The sequence below is a fragment of the Callospermophilus lateralis genome, chromosome 1 (genome assembly GCF_048772815.1).
Source record: "Callospermophilus lateralis isolate mCalLat2 chromosome 1, mCalLat2.hap1, whole genome shotgun sequence".
In the NCBI taxonomy this organism is placed as follows: domain Eukaryota; kingdom Metazoa; phylum Chordata; class Mammalia; order Rodentia; family Sciuridae; genus Callospermophilus; species Callospermophilus lateralis.
Window position 1 is genome coordinate 208,750,943 of NC_135305.1, and position 18,433 is coordinate 208,769,375.

Consider the following 18,433-nt stretch of genomic DNA (forward strand, 5'->3'; position numbering starts at 1 on the left):
TATGGCACATTTTTTTAAAATATTTTTTGGATGCTGATAAACCTTTATTTTATTCACTTACTTATAGGCAGTGCTGAGAATCAAACCCAATAGCTCACACATGCTAGGCAAGTGCTCTACCCCCGCCCCATTATGGCACATTTTATAAGACTTTCTACTTTTGAGTAACTTCAGCTTTTCTTGCTGAAGTGCTCTGTTCTAACTCTGATTTTAAGATGAGGATATCTCATAAAATTGAGAGAACTTACCTGGCTGTTTTTACTTGCAGATCCTTGCCACCCACACAATTCCTTGCACCAGAATGCCTAGCCACCTAACAAGAAGTTTCTCCCTATCCCTCCTCCTTCCTCCATTCAACTGTAGCATTCTGCTGCACTTATTGGTTCTTGCATCTGTCTTTTCTTGGTAGCCTATGAACTCCTATCTCCAGCCAAATGCCTAACCCCTAGCAAGTTAAATTAGTATTTCCATATCTTTAGAAGGTAGATTTTTGCCAGTAGATATGCAGCCACATGGAGTTTAGCTATTCAGTTTTTCCCTCATTTACCCCGTCATGCTTCAGAAGGCACTGCAAGTCCATATAGCAAGTATCCTAAGGTGATACTGCTGCAATGAACAGAGGGATCTCACTGGGAAAAATAAGTCAACCCACGAACCTCCACAACAACAGCTCTCAGACATGTCCAGCCTGAGTTCCAACACGGATGAGCTTGCTCTTAAGCAGTATTAACTGCTGTAGATACCTGTCCAAACCTGAATGCCAACCTCAAAAGGGACAGTCAGCCTTGATATAATTCTGTAACAATACGTTTACCAGACACCTACAATAATCTGGCCACTTGTTTGTTCACCATGCCCATACCACAGATCAAGAACCTAAGGATCAAAAAGATTAGGTCACTTGTACTTAGGCCATTTTCCTGAGGTCACAGGCCAGGAAGTTATGGAATCCTGACTCAAACCCAAAGTTTTCTGGCTCTAAAGTTTCTACTTACATAGTGACTTCCACAGTACCTTTGCACACAAACAGACATAAATAACTACAAACCATTCTTCAAGAGTACACTCTTGCTGAAATACCTATCTGCTCTCTGTTTCTCTAAGTTCTATATACACCTCCAGGACAGCCCTGGGAGAAGATAAGCTCCTGAGAGCAACATTATGAAAATGTGACAGGAACTATCCCGTTGGCCATCTTGCCAAATAGGCTTCTGTACTGTGTGTATATTAGCCGAGCCCCAAGAACTGCCAAGTGAAAATCCATAGGTGGCTTCCAGCTCTAAAGGTAAGCCACTTACAAGAAAAAAAAAGGAGTACTTGAACATATTTTCTATGTTCAAACTGGGGCCCAAGTACTAAGCCAAGAGAGAGAAAGAACAGGAAGTGAAGACGGAGCAAGCATCTACTTCCCAAGGGCAGCAGGAGCCCAGAGGTGGGAGCCTGGTCACATGCACAGTTGCATTATTTGTCCACATCCACTTCCGGCCTAAGCCTGTCTCTCCAACTCCAGAGTCATTACTTGAGAGTGGAGGCAGGCAGAACAGACTACCAGAACTCTCATTATAACACTCTCCTCCCTTTCCCCTCTGTGCCCTAAATGAGAATCTAGCCCTACTCTCTGACTCCACCCCTCACAGATCCATCTACCTAAGAAAATCACCTGTTAAATAATTGGCCTATGTGGATTAATATCAAATCTTAAGAAAGGGCTGAAGGTATAATTCAGTGGCAGAGCACTTGCCTAACATGTTGAGGCCCTGAGTTCAATTCCAAGTCTGGTGGGTGGGAGTGGGACAACACATCAAATCTAAGATTTCTAACCTCGCCCTAATATGGGAAAGTCAAAATAGCACCTTCTCAGCCAGGCACTACACAGTGGTGGATGCCTACAATCACAGTTACTCAGGAAGCACAGTTACTGAGGCAGGAGGATGGATCAAAAGTTCAAGGCCAGTCTCTGCAACTTAGGAAGACCCTGTCCCAAGAACTGGGCGTGTAACTCAATGGCAGATCACCCCTAGGTCAATCCCCAAAATTGCAAAATAATATATAAATACACCGCATCTTCCCAGTCCCAGTGGAAGAGGGAACATTAGGACAAAATAAACCCCATGCACAAAGAATCTACCAATACATGGCAAAGCAATCATCTATTGGAAATCTCACTTTTCCTACAACAGCCAAGCGCCTCCCTCTCTGAATTTTTTTTTCTTTTTTTATGATTTCAAGCAGCCAGGCATGATGGCTCTTGCCTATAATCCCAGCAGCTCAGGAGGCTGAAGCAGGAAGATGGTAAATTCAAGGTCAATCTCAGCAATTTAGCAAGGCCTCAAGCAACTTAGTGAGACTCAAAAAGGGCTGGGGAGGGGCTGGGGATGTGGCTCAGGCAGTAGTGCAATCGCCTAGCATGCGTGCGGCCCAGGTTCAATCCTCAGCACCACATATAAACAAAGATGTTGTGTCCGCCGAAAACTAAAAATAAATAAATAAATAACAAATAAAATAAATATTAAAAAAAAAAAAGGCTGGGGCTATAACTTAGCAAACTGGGTTTAATCCCCAGTGCTCAAAAAAAAAAAAAAAAAAAAAGATTTCAAACAAGCCAAATGTGGTGACCCAGCTACTGAGGAGGCTGAGGTAAGAGGATCACTTGAGCCCAGGAGTTCAAGACCAGCCTGGACAACACTATGAGACCCAGACCCTGTCCCAAAACAAAAAATATTTCAGCCAGGTACAGTGGCACATACCTGTAATCCCAGAGACTGAGGCAGAATGATCACAAGTTTGAGGACAACCTCAGCAACTTAGCAATTTAGTGAGACCCCGTCTCAAAATGAAAAATAAAAATGGGCTAAGGATGTGGCTCAGTGATTAAGTACCTCTAGGTTCAGTCCCTGATACCAAACACACACACATACACACACAATTTCAAGCTATTCATGCATTGCCATGAAGAAATGCCAAAAACACACACCACTACCAACGTCAAGAAAAGCAAAACTGGGGCTGGGGATGTGGCTCAAGCGGTAGCGCGCTCGCCTGGCATGCGTGCGGCCCAGGTTCGATCCTCAGCATCACATACAAACAATAATGTTGTGTCCACTGAAAACTAAAAAATAAATAAATATTAAAATTCTCTCTCTCTCTAAAAAAAAAAAAAAAAAGATAGAAAAGCCCAGACTCTCAATTCTCCAAGTTTACAGCCACAGTCATCATGGATCAACTATTGCCAACAGCCAACAATCAACTGGGAAAAATGCCATAATTTCTGCCTCCTTTTGGAGGGAGGAAATAAGTTTAGAGAGGAAATTAAAAGAGGTAAGGAGGTTTTGCTTCTAAAGCTCCAAGAAACTCCACCCCAGGTTCTCAATGACACCAGCTGCAGTATTTAGGGAGATTCCCAAAGAGACCCCACAATATTAGTACATTCGTTTATTTTCTTGTCTTCAACTGGGATGCAAGGTCCCAGAGGGCCCACTGCAACAATTCTGCTCCTACTAGACCCCAGCACCTGCACATACATCTCAGACATGCAAACATTTGTTGCTGAATTTTTGCTGACATAGGAAGTCACATCAACCAGAAGATTTAACACTTTCAAATGTTTAATCCAATTTAAGTTACATTTTTAAAAACTCATTTTCAAAGCCCTGGGTTTGACCCTAATAGGAAGAAAGAAAAAGGGGCTGGGCTGGGGATGTAACTCAGTGGTAGAGCATCTACCTAACACGTGTAAGGCCCTGGGTTCAATCCCCAGGACTAAATAAATAAGTTAATTACAAATTTATTTATTTATTTATTTAATAAAAATGAATATTTTTTATAAAATAAATTTATTTATTTATTTATATTTATATTTATAAGGGACATATGAGCACTCAAATAAGCTTTTCTGTCATAAGTAAAGCTCTTATTTGAGTGCTCATATGTCCCTTATAAGCCAGTTTAGAAGAAAAAACTCTATTCAAACAACCATACCATTATAAACAAAGCTGTCAGAGATGATAAAGCAAAACTTAATACTAGAAATTAAAAATAACACCATCCATTCATTTGGGTAAAACCATTCCATACAGTAGTTTTATTCCATTTCCAAAAGAGGTCAGCTTATTTCTTATCATCAAGATCCCATAGGGATTGAATGCCCCCAGTGCTGTCTCCAACAGGAAGGAAACCCTGACTTCCTAGCTATTTCAGTTATATAAATCAACAGTTTATCAGCCAGAGTTAGAAGCTGACCAGTGTTTGGACCCACATGCCTTTTAAAGCTGCCCACCAATGGATAACCATAATACATTACATCAAATAAATGTACCTAGATCAATATTATTTCTAACTATCCAAGGTCTTTTATTGCTGTAAGGATCCTTCAATTAAAAAGAAAAAAAAAATTTTTAACTTCCTGTTAGATAGAGACACAGTGGTGGCGCCACCATCCACCAGAGTGAAGTCTGTGGTACACAAGAGACAACATTATTTCAAAGAGAAGAGAGATCACTTTAAAGTTGTTTACCTTATTTTTTAAATTTTTAAAATAATAAACTTTGCTTCTTTCTCATATAGTGGAATATGTATCCTTAAAAGAATTGAATTCAAGGCCCTGGGGTTTGATCCCCAGTTCAAAAAGAATAAAAAAGAATTCACACATATTTAAGTTTAGTAAATTTTCCTTTGCTTCAGTAACAAAGTCATTTTATATGTTGGGAGGGGGTTAATAATTCCAGAAATAAAACCTTTTTTTTTTTTCAAACATGGGAGCAGCCCACTAGGAGCCTAGTTCAGATTTTCACCCATTATTTTCCCCTAGGTTTTATCCATCAGGGGCAGAGTCACAGTTCCATCTGTCCCCATACTAAGAAGTGAAGAAGGCTAGGCCCAATTCACCTGTCATGATTCTAGGGCTTTCACTAATTGCTAAGCAAAAGCCCTCTTAAAAATAAATAGATAGATAGATAGATAGATAGATAGATGGATAGATAGAGTGTCCTGATCACCTTGTTCCCAATCCACTGCCATTCCCCTCAAACCCCAGTATTGCCTTCACTCCCCAAACATTACAGCTCTAACAGACCTTAGTTCCAGGAGTGAGGGAATGAATTCTGATCTTCTTGAGGGCACTAAGCCATACACTGGCCCTCTCCAAGTACTATTATTGTGTGGCGTCAAATGCCTTTGTACACCGCTTTCCCAGTCTTTTGTTCCCAAATCTGATCTGTTACCATGAAAGAACAGTTCATCTTTCAAAGTTCTAAAATGTAAGAACAGATCACTCACCAGGTAACTCCTGCATATCTCTCAATCAAGCAGTCTCAAAATATGGATAAGATTCTTTAAGTTTATGTTCACCTATTTTTTTCTTCCCACAATTCTTCAGTTCTTATAATCTTCTATTTTGCCTATGGTCTAATTAGAGTAATACATCTCCCTACTTGCCCTTAACTCTCAAATTACACCCATTTGACAGAGGGAGATGCCAAAGACAAGGCAAATACAAATAGCCCACATAGCAAATTTATCTCACATCTGGTGAGATGAACACAGAAAAACTTTTACAAAGAGACTCATGGGGCAGTGGGTTTTCCAACAGATTAATCAAGCTTTTTTCTCTTCAGGGACATTTAGCTTTGGCAGAATGTCAATCACTTCCTGGTCTGGGAGTCCAGACCAGGACCCTAATATCATGTGCAACATAACCAATGCTTATTGCATGTCAATCATATATGGGGAGCTGTGCTAGGTGCTTCCAGTTCATTATTTCAGATTCACTCATTCATCTAAGAAACATCTCACAGCAATAGGTGCCCTCACACAACTCATAGCATGTTTTCCCTCAAATATTTACAAACGTGACGATTTTGTGCCATAACTTGTCCAAAGCCACACAACCAGGAAGGGCACAACCAGAACCTAATCTTTCCCTTCACAATAGGGAGAGAGAAGTGGGTGCTACAAACAGAAACAGGAGAACCCTAAAGTTGGGGACTCCAAGGATAAATGAGGAAAGACTTTCTCCCTTAGATAATGAGGAGGGAAGTCTCAAGAAAGAAGGACTACCTTGCTATGGTTTGGATATGGTTTGAGCATCCCCCCAAGGCTTGATATGTTGAAATTTAAGCCCCATTGTGATGTACTAAGAGGATGGGAATTTAATCCAACTATGATGTTTAGACCTAGGACCTTTGAAAAGTAATTAGAGTGGAGTCCCCATGATTAACTCCTGGGGACTTTAAAAAAAAACAGAGAGAGAGAGAGAGAGAGAGAGAGAGAGAGAGAGAGAGAGAAGCCACAAACACATATGCATGGAATGATCCCGTTTCTTGACACATCATGCTCTGTACCATCTTGGGACTCTACCAGAAGAAAACTATCACAAGATATGAGCCTTTGCACCTCCAAAATGAGCCAAAATAAACCTCTTTTCTTTACGATGTAGCCTATCTCAGGTATTTCATTACAGTAACAAAAAAACAAACACACAAACAAACAAACAGACTAAGGCAGTCCTTCTGACTTCAAAGACACCAGGTTCCCTTTTTATCACTCTATCCCACAGTCCTGTTTGTTTTGTTTTTGTTTTCAGTTGTCAATGGACCTTTGTTTTATTTATTTATATGCGCTGCTGAGAATCAAACCCAGTGCCTCAAACATGCTAGTCAAGCACTCTACCACTGAGCCACAAACCCAGCCCCTCCTATGGTTTTCATTTCACATCTCTGCACTCATCTCAGGACAGTCTAAGCCCCAAGGTCCCCACCATCTTTCCTCTTCACCTCAGGGCAGTGCCTACAGCTGACCAAGAAGAGGCAGTAGAAGAGTAAAAGGTCTGTAGCAGCATCCTGCCTGGACTTGACTATCCCAGGAGCAAAGGGCCCAGGAAACTCTCCAACCGCCTCTCCACAGAAGAAAATAGCTCGAGTTGAAACTTGTGTCCACATGGTCCACCGACAGATTTAGAACTCAAATTATAGCCTCGGTAGGAGTCTTCACAAAGGACTCAAATTAAATAAGACCCAGATGGAAAAGAACAGGAGAGAGACGGCCTTAAGTTAAACTGTAAAGTGAACTGCAGTTCTAGCAAAGTCAGAAGGAAGAACCTGTTGACATGCTAAACCAAACTGGAGTTCAGCCTATATTTCAGAACTCCACTTCAGTCAAGCTCTCCCCATGTTTTTAGTTTGAGACTTGTATGTGGACACGAAGTAGTTACAAGTTACTCAGGTTTCAAACTGAGTTCATTCCTGTCCTTTGGACAATCTCTCAATGCCAGCATTCATCTACTTGGGCTCCTGAGAACTCTGCATTTGGCGAAGCAGATAAAATTAGCTACTGGAGTGAACCTGGAATCCAGGGTGGGCCATTAAAAAAATACATAGACATTTGCAATAGCCACGTAAAAACTTCCTTTGGGCCAGGCTGAAGTTACCTAAAACTTATGGCAATGTAGTCAAATTCTGTCCCCTGCCTCTCTTTCACTCTTTCTGGATCTAATGTGACCCATTTCCTGCCTCTTGCCCTGCCTTTCAAAGCAGGGGCACAACAGATCTTTTATTGATCAAGGGGTAAATCAGAAGGCTCAGGGAGAGAATGCAGCAGAAAGACCCAAAGGAGAATTTTCTTCTCCTTTTTTTGTAGGGGGCGGGAGGGTGGGGGAAGGTGAGTTACACTATGCAAAGGGAGTACTGAGGGACAGGACAGGAAGTAGGTTGGTTCCACAGCTTGACAATGTGATAATGGAGAGACAATGTCTCCACTCTGTCCCTTTGGCCTCCAGACTGGCCTTACACTGGTCTGTGGTAGCCCCAGGGCTAGAAAATGAAGTAACCAAGGTGGTCATCTAGCAACAATCCCCAACTCCCAAGTCTTGCAGGTCTTAAGAAGGACAAGAGAAAACAAAGGGGTGTTTTTTGTTTTTTGCCTCTAAGTCTTCCAACTTCCCCTCTAGTCACAAAATCCTCCAGGCCAATGAAAGGTGAGATAAAAGTCCAGAGAAAACCCCCTGCCTAGAAGAAAGAATGAAAAGGAGGTGGAGGGACATTTCTGGTCTCTCCCTCCACAATAAAGAAATGGTGCCACAAATAGAAATAGGGGAACCTTGAAGTTGGGGACTCCAAGGATAAATGAAGGGAGAGTTTCTCCTTAGAGAATCAGGAAATAAGGCTCAAGAAAGGGGGGATACCTTTAGGCAAGTGAGAATGGAACCCTTCAAATGCAAGGGAACCTCTCAGAGAAATGAAATGATTCACAGTGTCTCCCAGCAAGAATAAAGTATCTTGGAGGGGCTGGGGTTGTGGCTCAGCGGTAGAGCACTCACCTAGCGCATATGAGGCACTGGGTTCCATCCTCAGTACCACATAAAAATAAAATATACTGTGTCCACCTACAACTAAAAAGTGAATTTAACAAAAAAAAAAAAAAAGAATAGAGTATCTTGGAAAAGTGGAGGCATATTTCGGAGATGGGCAGGACCCATAGGAGTGGGACATCTCATATGAGGGGAAGAATCTTTAGAATACCTCAGAAAATTGCAGCTATGCACAGATTAGTAGACGGCTCAAAAGAAAGAGAAATACTTTGAAAGTTGGGGGTATACCTCAGAGAAATAAGGATCCAGTCAGAAGTATGGACATCTCATAGTACCCCACACACACCAGGAAGTGAAGGAACTCATCAAAAAACATAAGGGTTTCATCAAATTGGTGATAACTCCTTTCTGGGGAACACCTTCAGAAAGGAGTCTGCAGAAAGCAGGAACAGTCCAGATTAGCTGAGGAAACTTGGGAGGAGAAAGTTGCTCAAAGAAGTGGGGCCAGAAAAGCAGGGAAAGTATCTCAGAAAGGTAGGGGACGAAGGGGACTCATCAAAAAAGTGGAACAATAGCTCAGAGAAGCAGGGACCTCCTCAGAGAATGTGGGGGGTTCCCTATAGAGGCAGGGTGATGTCCTTAGAGAGGTGGGCATCCCCAAAGAAGGAGGGTCCCCTCAGAGAGAAGGAACGTCTCCTTAGAAAAGGAGGCCCCCATCATGGAAGCAGGGGATACCTAGGGACCCCTTTACTTTCTGAGCCCCTCAGACAATGTCTTCCCATAATAGCAAGGGTCTCCTTAAAGAAGTGGGGAGAGGGTCTCAGAGAGGCCAGAGACCCTCAGAAAAGGGGGTGGAGGCCCTTCAGAGAACCAAGCAGTCCCTCAAAAAGGTGGAGTGTCCCTCAGATGGGGCTCCCCTCAGAGGCGTGGAGAAGGGGGTCCTCAAACAGACCGGGGTCCTGAGGGAAGGTGGACCCTCAGAAAAGTGGACGGGACTTTAGAAAAGATGCTGTTTCCCTCAGAGACATGGGTCCTAAAGAAAGGTAGGGGTCCCCTAGAGACGCAGGAGTCCCCAGGAGAATGGGATACACCTCAGAAAGGCGGGGGACCCTCAGAGAACCGGGTCCACTCGGCCAATGTGGTGCCGGGAGAAGCGGAAGCCCCAGAGGAACGCCGGGCACCGGAAGCCACGGACCCCCACCAGCGGCGCCAGCCCCGCACTCACCGAAGTTGCTCGACGTCCCTGTCGAGGGCGGCTGGAGCCCCGGACGGCCACGGGCAGCGCGCTGGTCGAGTCGGGTCCAGTCACGTCCCACGGCTGCGGCTCCCTCAGGTGGCGCCTACGGCGGCGACGGCAACGACAGGACGACCGACGACCGACCGACCGACTGCGCGGGCGGCGCGGGGCGCGTTTGGGCAGCGGGGTGCGCGTGCGCGCGCCGGGGCGCTGACCCCGGGCGGGAGGAGCTGCCGCGCCGCGCTCGGAGCCGCCGCTCGGTCTCGCCGCTCGGTCTCACACTGAAATTGCCCGCTTCACAGCCCGGCTTCCCCGGTTGCTAGGCAGATTTCGCCTCTCACACTTCCGGGTTGAGGCGCGTCTAGCCGAGTGGCGGCGCCGCAGGCCAATGAGGTCTGGCCGGAGCTCCTAGGATCCGCACCCCACGGAGGGTGTGGCCAGTCTCACGACGGACAGCACGCTGTGACCAATGAGCGCGTGGGCCGGCTGGCCCTCGGGATCGCGCCGGTGGCTGGGGCGGGCCCTAGTGGGTGGGACATAATGACTGACAGAAAAACTGCCAATGGGAGAGTGGAGCGGGCTACCGGGCCACTCAGGGTCCTTCGAAGGCAGGACTTCAACTTCGGGGCGGGAATGCCATGAGGGGTGGGGCCTGGGGGACGCGTCAATTCGTGGCCGGCTCGCTTGGACCCCGGAGGGTGGTTTGCCTGGGCCGCACGGCGGCCGGCAACTGGCTGGGCAGGGGGTTCCCCGCAGTGCTCAGCAGGGGCGCCCCACCCACAATGCACCGGAGGCGGCCAGGGCCGGGCGGGCGTGGGGCGGTTGCGCCGGGCAGCGGGCGGGGCCGCGGGAGGCGCCTCTGAGGAGTCTCTGGGCGAGTCGTGGCTGGGCCTTGGCCCTGCGGGGCTTCTTTGCCCCTGCGCTCTTTTCTCTCTGGAGTTGCGGCTTCGACCTTGTTCTGAGGAGAATGTTGGAGATTCTTGCCTTTGGCCTCGTTCTGAGGAGAATCGTGGGGTTCTTTTCCCTGGCCCCCGTTCCGAGGAGAATCATCAGAAATCTCTCCCCTGGTCCTTTGCTAAAAGAGTTTTGGGGATTCTTGCTCTGCTCGCTTTTCTGTAGAGTTTCCAGGCTAAGGATGACTTTGTAGATTTAGGACTCCGACTCTCGTTTCTGAAACCTGGGGGCTCAGGATTCCCGCCCTCCTAATTAAGGGAATTTGAGGCCCACTGCTTTTCCCGACGACGTCTGGGGAGCCACCTCTGCCCCTTTGAGCACTGTTGGAGGCCACTGCTCTGTCCCACCGCTGAAGAAAAGTGGGTGATGCTGCGGGCCCACTCCAGCCATCATCTCTGAAGATAAAGTGTTTGCCACCCACCCCTCAGAGGAAAAAATTTAAGCTTCAAGCACCCTTGCCTTTCCCCAGAAAAGGACTGTAGGAAATTGGTGCCCCCTCCAGTCTTTATTAAAGAAATGCCAGGGAGTTGTACTCCTTGCACTTTTTTTGAGTGTTGTGGGAAGGGAGCTCTTTTTCCTGAGAACTGCCACCGTCTGATTCCTCTCCCCTAGAATATTATGGGGAGTTATTCCTCCTTTTTGGAAAAGCTGCCCAAATAGCCCTTCCCCGGTTTTGTTTTGTTTTGTTTGAGAGGGTGTTTTTTGAGGGGGATGGTACCCAGGGCCTCAGGCATGCTAGGCAAGCACTCTTCCCCTGGTCTCAAAGTTGCCCAGGCTAGCCTTGAACTTGTGATCCTCCTGTCTGAGCTTTCCCAGTAACTGGGATTACAGGCCTGAGTCACTAGTCAGGCACTTTTTTTTTTTTTTTTTTTTTTTTTTTTTTTTTGCTTTTTTGCTTTCTTTTTTTTTCTCCTGTGCAGCCCTCCAACTCTTTCCCAAGAGACAAATATGTGGCCCTTCCTGAATCTGACCCATGTTGTTCCCTTCAGTTTCCTTCTGCTGGGAAGGGCCCTTGCAAGCATTCCTGCTTCCCAACCAACCCCATGTAAAATTAATCTCTCACCCCAAACTGCAAATAGCATTTGTGCTGTAGCATATACTGTGGTCTATGAAGGGTCAGAAGCCTTCACCCATCTTCCTCCAGTTTTACAATTCTTACCTCATTTCCCCCCAAAGGGCTCATGTTTGCCCTGTTTTTAAAAATATTTTTTAGTTACCAATGGACTTTTATTATTTTCTTTATTTATATGCAGTGCTGAGAATTGAACCCAGTGCCTCACACATGCTAGGCAAGCATTCTACCACTGAGCCACAGAGTCCCTCACCTTTGCCCTCTTTAGGCAACCAAATGTGCACTGAATCAAAGTAATGAAGGAAGCAGCACTGAGACAGACCCCCCAACACTGTGAGGATGCAGTATGGTGAATTTTTATCACCCCTACTTTGTTCATAGAAGTGTGCAAGGTGCAAAGATACTTGAATTATATGATGGGACTTGTGAGCTAAGATGAATCCAATAAAGGGAAATGGGCCTGTTACAGAAGACAGAATGTTATACTAAAGATATACAAAGAAAATGCTGTAGGAATGTAGAGGAGGAAGTGATTAAATGAGATAATGGATGTGAAATTGCTTTGTAAACGATGAAGCAGTGTGACCGTGTTGAAAGGATGATTGTTATTGTTACAAGTGGGCTGACATTCCTGGAAGAAAAGTAAAGAATACATTCAGAGAGTCACAATGATGTGTGGTTGGCAGGGAGTCCTGTGGGGACTGACACCCTGAGTGAGCTCAGTCCCAACTGCCAAGGCTGACAAGAGTCCTGGCTAGGGAAAGAAGCCATTGTAAACATGAAGACAACATGTTCCCAGAGCACCTTGTTGGCACCTCTACTTGTAGCACTTACCACATTCTGCAAGTATCTGAGGCAGGCAGAGTGGACGATAAACACTTGGACTTTGGTGGCTGGCAGAGCTGGGGTCGAACCCATGCCTGCCACTCCCTGAAAGACCAGTTATTTTCCTCATCATATGAGAGAACACTAGTCTCAAAAGGTTGCTGAGGATTGTGAGCTGAAAGTGATTTGCACTGTGCATGCTACACAGTAGGGCTCAGAAACTTTTCATTTTATTCCAGGCACTAATAGGAAGCCTTTCTAGTATAGGAAACCAGCCTTGTTCATTTAAGTAATCCCTCAGTGCTTTGCACTTAACTTCTTTATAGTTGTTGAACCAAACTGGGATCAAAGAGCAGCCTGTTGTCCATCCCCATCATTTTATACATAAGAAACCTAGAGATACAGAGGACAGTCGTGACTGTTCATATCCTACTGCTATTTTATGAATGAATCCTAAGCTTGCATTGTCTAAATCTCAAACTTAGCCTATGTACAGAAAAGGTGTGGGGAAGGCTGGTCCTGTGTCCTTTAATCTTTATGCAGACTAAAGCCATATTAAGAATCTAAAATTCAGGGGCTGAGGTTGTGGCTCAGTGGTAGAGTGCTTGCCTAGCATGTGCAAGGCTTTCCTTGTGCAGTCCTCCACTCTTTCCCAACAGACAAATATGTGGCCCTTCCTGAATCTGACCCCTGTTGGTCCCTTCAGTTTCCTGAAGGGAAATTTATTTTTTATAAAATAAATAAAAATAAATAAATAAAATAAAGTTATTGTGCCCAACTATGATATATATATATATATATATATATATATATATATATATATATATGTAATTCAGTTAAACATGGTGCTGCATGCCTAAAATCCCAGCTACTACTCAGAAGGGGAAGCAAAAGGATCCCAAGTTCAAGGACAACCTAGCCTGGGAGACCCTGTCTCAAAATAAAATTTTACAAGGGCTGAGGCTGTAGTTAAGTGATGTTTGTCCAACATACACCAAGCCTTAGGTTCAATCTCCCCTCCAAAAAGAAAAAAGAACGAGGGCTGGGGTTGTGGCTCAGCAATAGAGTGCTTGCCTAGCATGTGCACACACCACATAAAAATAATAAAATAAAGGTATTGTGTTCAACTACAACTAAAAAATAAATATAAAAAAAAAGAAGAAGAAGAAGAAGAATGACGAGAACCTAAAATGCCCTGAGCCTTGAGATGGGGATGTAGCTCAATGGTACAACGCTTGCCTAGCATGCTCATGATCCTGGGTTTCATTCCTGGCACTGCCCAAAATAAGAAACAAAAAAATAAAGAAAAATGTTAAAGTTCCCTGAGCTTCTTCTTTCTCTCAGAACAACTTTAGAAAGTGTTTCTTTGAATGTAGATTCTGGGTACAGTTTTAATATTTAATAGAGTCCCCAGACTCCAGAACAAAGGGCAAGTGGGGACCCTGGTAGGGTCAAGTCCATCCACAATCACTTTGTCAGTGGGAGCTTGCAAATACAGTGAGGTTATTTCAGGGATACACCCCACGCAGTTTGGTGACTGACCCCTGGAAATGTCAGGACCTGTTATTAAATCTCACCTTTTTATCTCAAGAATGCACAGAGTTTCTTTGGTTTTCTGGAAAAAAACAATCCCCAAAGTAGAGATAGTAGTTAGATGTAGGGATATCCATGTAGCCTGAAATTGTAAGCACAAGCAATCTCGGCTAGTGTGTTACTTAGTTGTAAAGTACATGCTTAACACCTGTGAGGCCCTGGGTTCAATTTCCAGCTCAAACACACACAAAAAACCCATTTGGCTGGAAAATCATCAACCCAAAGCTAAAGGAATTTTGTCAGAGAGAATGAAATGCCACAGAAAAATGGATGACAGGGCTGGGGTTGTAGCTTAGTGGTGGAGCGCTTGCCTAGCATGCTTGAGGCACTGGGTTCGAGTCTCAACACCACATATAAATAAAAATAAAGTTCTATCAACAACTAAAAAAAAAAAAGAATATTTTAAAAAAATGGATGACATAGCCACTGCTTCTGACCTAAGGGGTGGGGGGGGTGGGGGGGGTGGGGGGGGTGGGGGGGGTGGGGGGGGTGGCGGGGGATGTGGGGAGAGGCACAAGACTATACCAAGGACGTGCTTTCCTTTCCATGGTGGTAGCAGCGATTGCATCTTTGCACCAAGGCGTGTCCCTTCCTGGGTCTGGGAAATCATGTGGGCAAACTGGCTAAGTGACATTCACATCCAAATAGGGAAATGGGAACTGAGCCAGGCCACTCCACAGACAGTAAGGGAGGTGGCGCCTCAGTGGTTAAAAAAAAAAAAAAAAAAATGAAGGCCGGGTGGGTGCCAGCTTGCAAGACTTCTTATTGATCTCCTTCAAGACATCCTTGGACCAAGAAAGTAGTACCCATTGGCAATGAAGAATGACAACTGCTTAAGACCAATGGGAAGGGTACTAAGAAAGAATTTAAAGTTCTCCAGTGTCCCTCATCAACAGGAACAGTCCACAGACACAGCAAAGTGCCCCTCTATCATGCTTCCTAAGATTCTTTTTTTTTTTTTTTAAAGAGAGAGTGAGAGAGGGAGAGAGAGAGAGAATTTTAATATTTATTTTTTTTTTTTAGTTTTCGGTGGACACAACATCTTTGTTTTGTATGTGGTGCTGAGGATCGAACCCGTGCCGCACACATGCCAGGCGAGCGCGCTACTGCTTGAGCCACATCCCCAGCCCCTCCTAAGATTCTTGGACAGCATAATCCATTTGAATTTGCCAAACATTTTGAGGTTCACATATGTAAGTTCCTAATGTATGAAAATCTTTATTTTTTGGTAGGTCTGTTGGAACTGGGATAGAATAGTGAGAAGTCACCTTCTATTCTCCCCAGAGAAACAGACACAACCAAACCAATGTATGGACCGAAGTAATCCTGCTGCTTCCCCAGGGAAAGTCAGGTGGCACCTACATTACCCAGGGGTGGAGAACTGAGTGTAATTTTATTGATGTTGGTTGGCTAGAAAATCTGGAATTGAGTCCAGATGGAGTTCAGGAGATCTTTCAGTAAAGATTTTTGGATCTGTAGGTTGAAAACCTAGAAGAAAATCCTACCTGGTTCTGATTGACATAATTAAGTGGGATTAGTGATAAGCCTTAATCACTAATTAAAAGCATTATCTATCAAGTGCAGTGGCATATGCCTATAATCCCAGCAGCTAGAGAGGCTGAGGCAGGAGGATCTCAAATTTAAAGCCAGCCTCAGCAATTTACCAAGGCCCTAAGCAATTAAGTGAGACCCTGTCTCAAAATTTAAAGTTAAAAAAACAACAGGCTGGGGTGGGGATATAGCTCAGTTGGTAGAGTGCTTGCCTCACATGTAAAAGGCCCTAGGTTCAATCCCCAGCACCACTACCAAAAAAAAAAGGGCTGGGGATGTGGCTCAGGGGTTAAGCGCCCCTGTATTTAATCCCTGGTACCTGGGGGCAGGGGTGGGGGGAATTCATCTTTCCCCTTTATGTGCAGAAAGGAGGAAGCAAACCAGTGCCACCAGTGTTAGAGCCAGGCTCAGTAGTGCAGGCCTGTAATCCTAGTGACTGGGGAGATTGAGGCAAGAGGATTGCAGATTGGAAGCCAGCCTCAGCAACTTTGTGAGACTCTGTCTCAAAATAAAAATTGAAAAGCCTGTGGGTGTAGCTCAGTGGTAAAGCACCCCTAGGATCAATCCCCAGTGACAAAGGAAAAAATTAAAAATTAGAAAACAACAACAAAAAAAGTATTTTTTTTCCCCTGGTGTTGGGAATCTAACTAGGGCCCTGTGCTTTCTAAGCCCACACTCTACCACTGAGTTATACTCCAACCCATCCCTATGCAAGCTCCCTTGGCCATCTGATCTGTTTACATTTTCATTTCTTTTTCTTTCTTTTTTTTTTGGTCCTGGATATTAAACCCAGGGCCTTATACATACTAAGCACACACTCTATATTTCTCTGTTTTCTTTTTTTTTTTTTTAATATTTATTTTTTAGTTTTCAGCGGACACAACATCTTTGTATGTGGTGCTGAGGATCGAACCTGGGCTGCACGCATGCCAGGTGAGCGCACTATCGCTTGAGCCACATCCCCAGCCCCTGTTTTCTTTTTTTTCTAAGTACACACATTAAAATCCCAAGGAGGGCTAGGGTTGTGGCTCAGTGGTAGAGTGCTTGCCTGGTGTGTGTGAAGCCCTGGGTTTGATTCTGAGCATTGCATATAAATAAATAATATAAAGGTCCATCAACAACTAAAATTAAAAAAAAAAAAAAGAAAGAAAGAAAAAGTCCCAAGGAACCCACCTTTAGTAGGTCATGGTTCATGTTTTGTGTTTTGAAAATAGCTCCCCATGTTCCTTTGACTAGACCAGCTTCTGCCTTCCTTTCTCCGTTTACTTCTGTCATCTGTTGCATGAGGTAAAGGGATGTAGTCCCATTCTAAAGAGGAGACCCTTGAGGCTCAGGGCTTTTGATTTTTGGCCAGGGTCTCAGAATAAAACCAGAACCTGGTTCTGAAATCCAGAGATCTTTGCACTTGCTTACACCTTCCCCATAATCTTGGCTGTGTCAAATTAGATCTGGATGTAGCTGGGGATGTAGCTCAGTTGTAGAGCACTTGCCTGGCATCAGTGAGGCCCTGGATTCAATCCCTAGTACCAGGAAACAAAAAAAGAAAGAAAGAAAGGAAAAAATCTCCAGGTCTGATTGAGTTTTCCACTTCCTGTGGGGGGCTGAGAATATGTTGGTGACTAATATTTTTTGTTTATAATATTCTTTTTTGTGTGTGCTTTATACTAATACAGCACACGAAGTGGTTAGGCTTAGTTCTTCCTTCTTCCTTTCTTTTTTAAGCACTAGGGATTGAACCCAGGGGCATTTCACCACCAAGCTACACTCTCACCTTTGTTATTTTATTATTATAATTTTTTGAATGGCCTCATCAGGAAGCCCAATGCACTCTGCATTGCACCACAGAGACAATTATTTATTTATTTATTTATTTAAATTTAATTTTGATACCAGGGATTGAACTCAGGGGCACTCAACCACTGAGTCACATCCCCCCAGCTCTATTTTGTATTTTCTTTAGAGACAGGGTCTCACTGAGTTTCTTAGCATCTCACTTTTGCTGAGGCTGGCTTTGAACTTGCAATCCTCCTGTCTTAAGACTCCTGATCTGCTGGGATTACAGGCATGTGCCTGACTAATTTTTTTTTTTTTTTTTTTTTTTTTTTTTTAAGACAAGATCTTGCTAAATTGCCCAGGCTGTCCTTCAACAACTTACTCTGGAGTAAGTTGCCCATCCTCCTGCCTTAGCCTTTGGAGTCCCTGGGGTTAAAGGTGTGTGTCACCATGCCCACCAGAATTACATTCTTCAATAAACACATAGTAAATATACATAAACACTTAATATATACACTATAAATCACATTTAAACAATAAGTGCTTAGAATCTTTACATTTTCTGAATACCTGCTTATTTCCTCTAGGACCCCCATTCATAGAGGAAGTCCTATGATGGAGAATGTCAGAACCAAGAGGAAGTTAAGAAATCAGAATTTTGAGGAAGGCGCGGTGGCCCATGCCTGTAATCCCAGCGGCTGGGGGGAGTGGGCAGGGCTGAGACAGGAGAATCACAGGTTCAAAGCCAGTCTCAGCAATGGCGAGGTGCTAAGCAACTCAGTGAGGCCCTGGCTCTCATTAAAATATAAAATAGGTCTGCAGATGAGGCTCAGTGGTTGAGTACCCCTGAATTCAATCCCCAGTACCAAAAAGAAAAGAAGGAAGGAAGGGAGGGAGGGAGGGGGAATGGAGGGAGGGAAGAAGGAAGGAAGGAAGGAAGGAAGGAAGGAAAGAAAAAAATCAGAAATTTGGGCTAGGTTTGTGACTTAGTGGTAGAACATATGTTTAACATGAGAGAGACCCTGGTTTCCATCCCAGCAATGCAAAAAGAAAACAACAACAACAACAAAAAAAAAAAAAACCTGAAATCCAGTGGCACGGGCACAGCTGCTCACTTGATCCTGGG

At 44.4% G+C, this 18,433-nt stretch overlaps 1 protein-coding gene across 1 annotated transcript in view; it reads right to left on the minus strand.

Annotated features, from left to right (window-relative positions):
- Positions 1-9,859, minus strand: part of Gatad2a (GATA zinc finger domain containing 2A) — a 110,926-nt gene extending 101,067 nt beyond the window's left edge. Inside the window, exon 1 of the mRNA XM_076845189.2 lies at positions 9,528-9,859. The gene's annotated coding sequence lies outside the window, so the exon portion shown is untranslated. The remainder of the gene's footprint in view (positions 1-9,527) is intronic.
- Positions 9,860-18,433: the final 8,574 nt, after the last annotated feature.